This window comes from Aplysia californica, unplaced genomic scaffold (assembly GCF_000002075.1).
Source record: "Aplysia californica isolate F4 #8 unplaced genomic scaffold, AplCal3.0 scaffold00293, whole genome shotgun sequence".
Taxonomy (NCBI): domain Eukaryota; kingdom Metazoa; phylum Mollusca; class Gastropoda; order Aplysiida; family Aplysiidae; genus Aplysia; species Aplysia californica.
The window spans coordinates 566,437-569,038 of NW_004797563.1; positions in this window are offsets into that span (position 1 = coordinate 566,437).

Here is a 2,602-nt window from a genome sequence, read left to right on the forward strand (position 1 = left end):
ATGTATTGTGTAATAGAGAGAGAGAGAGAGAGAGAGAGAGTTAAAACGATGGTGATTAGTGATCCGAGTCGGAGGATTGTGTGGGAGATAGTTCACCAATTCTGACATTAAAATATACAAGTCCTTTCCTTCTCTCTAACAATTTTCTGTCGTCTCCACTTTCTACCCCACCCCCTCACCTCCTTTGCTTCCGCCTCGGGGCCTCTGACTCTTTCTGCAGCCCCTCTACTGCTTCTGCTTGGCTCCTTCTTACTGCTGTCTTGTAGCCACACTCCTGATCTTCTGGCAAGTAAGATCTACATCTAACCTTCTAGAAAAAGTGCAAAAAATCTCGGAGGTCCCGTGTGCAAGTTCCCTTTGTCGTAAAAAATCAATAAGAGTAGGCTTCGGCCGCCAAACAGGCAAAATTCAAAAATTCCTATCAAATGAAAATGGTCGGTGGGTCCCGCGCGCTCATACAACCTTATGTAGTTGCGAGCGCCTTAAAACCATTTTTTAAAGTGCTTTTTTTGAGAACTCACGGAACAAAACAAAAAAATAATATCTAGAACAAATTTTGACAATTATCTTCCCTCATTTGTACCCCATTTGTTTCGGCTACGGGCTGCAGTGCCCAAACAATGTTATCATAATATATCACGTGAAGTCCTTCGTCTTACATCAGGCCAACTGACTAAGAAATCGGACATAACTGAAGATCATATCTGTGAACTGGCCGAGTGTCAGTCTTTATCACACCTGGGTTGACCTTTACTAACCCGTCTCAGGTTTTCAAGTTATCCACAGTCCGTCTTTAGTGATCCGTTCACCTATATCTTGGCCTCGACAAATCCCACTCGAGACGCGCCTTACAAAGCTGGACGTTCGCCTTTTGGATCGTTTGGCTGAAACCAGAGAGGGCACTCATTATTTTATTGTAGCGCCTTGGTTTGTAGGAATACGGTAGGTAAAAACCTACACATTTGATTTTACTTAATCAAAAGGGTAGGCTTACTTATGTTCATGTGTATTCCCAATGTCAGATTGAAAAGTATTTCTGTATCTTTTGACAATAATATCATAATGCATTTGAATACATCAAAACAAGTGAATGTTTGAAGGTGGACTGAATTTGGAGGTGTTCTATGGAAATAAACTTGATAGATTAAACAAAGGCCACAGTGACAAAAATAAATACCTTTCACTGTAAGTTATTTTCAAGGGATAAAGGCAGAAATACCGAAATACCATTCGTTAAGACAATGTTGTGTCAAATACAGAATACATGTATCTGGTTGTCTTTTAAGTGTAACTTCTCACCAGATGAGACATATTTTGTTCCAATTAAGAGAGGCTTTACGACATCAAAAAGTAACCAACTAAGTCGGATCAATATTTCGGAAAGATAAAAAAGATAAAAATCAACACTTATTTTCAGTGAAAGCTGGTAGAAAACAATAATTCCGTTTAAACCTGTTTCGTTTTGTTTGTTTTCAAAAGAAAGTTTAATTTTTTAAAAATGTTCTTGTCTTTATTAGTTTGTTAACGTGCGTGTGACTATATACACACGTTTATGGTACACTATATAATTATGTATGCGTGTGTGTGCGTGTGTGTATGTGTATGTGTATGTCTGTGTGTGTGTGTGTGTGTGTGTGTTTATGTGTGTGTGTGTGTGTGTGTGTGTGTGTGTGTGTTGGAACTCTATTATTCTATCGGGGATTGAAATAATACTCTTCAAAATTTTTACACTTTTATTTTCACCTTGAATAATTTTTTTGTTTTTGTTGTTGTTCCAAGGCCCGGCGAGGTTTGAAGAAAAGACTAAAATGAGGGGCTGCAAGTGTTTTGCGGTTCTTTTCATCCTTTATGTTTCCCAAGTTCAGTCTTTGACCCCAGATGGTAAGTTGTCCTGTCTATACGTCAGTTTTGTTTCCACCCTTTAAAATCCGTAGATCGTTTTTGTCGCAAGTAATCCCCTGAAGTCCACATTTTCAAATTCTGAAAACGTTCTATTTTTATAACCCCCCAAAGAGTTATTAAAGATGCACTTTTTATTAGCATTACCAAAATGTTGTTTAATTGTATGACCAAGGATTACATTTTTGTTGTTGTTGCTTTTCATGATTGTTGATAAGAGCAACACAGCAAAATTTAGTTTATTGAGCAAAAAATACCCAAAGACACTGTAGTGGATTCCTGGTGACACCAACGATATTGTTTAAATTAGTAAACGTAAATAGTTGACAGGGGATACAACTGACACAATTCGGAAAAGGAGTACTAATGTAAAATGTTATGGACTTCCACAAGAGTTACTCCTTGTATATTTCTATGCATGTCAACTCTGATTAACTGCAGTAAATAAGTCTTTGTTTAACGGCTGATCAAAATACTAAGTATTCAAAACCATTATACCGTCTTGCAAAATCTTACTTTCTTTTATCTGTTTTGTTTTTGTAATCACTGCTATAAATCAAAGCTGCAGGCTTGCGATGTATCCAAACATTAATTTCACTTTTTTTTTGTCCGGATGGTATAGCTGAAAACAAACCCTACGTCCTCTTTGCCTTTCCCGAAAATGAAACTGAAAAAAGATACTTACCTCAAAATCTTTCACTCT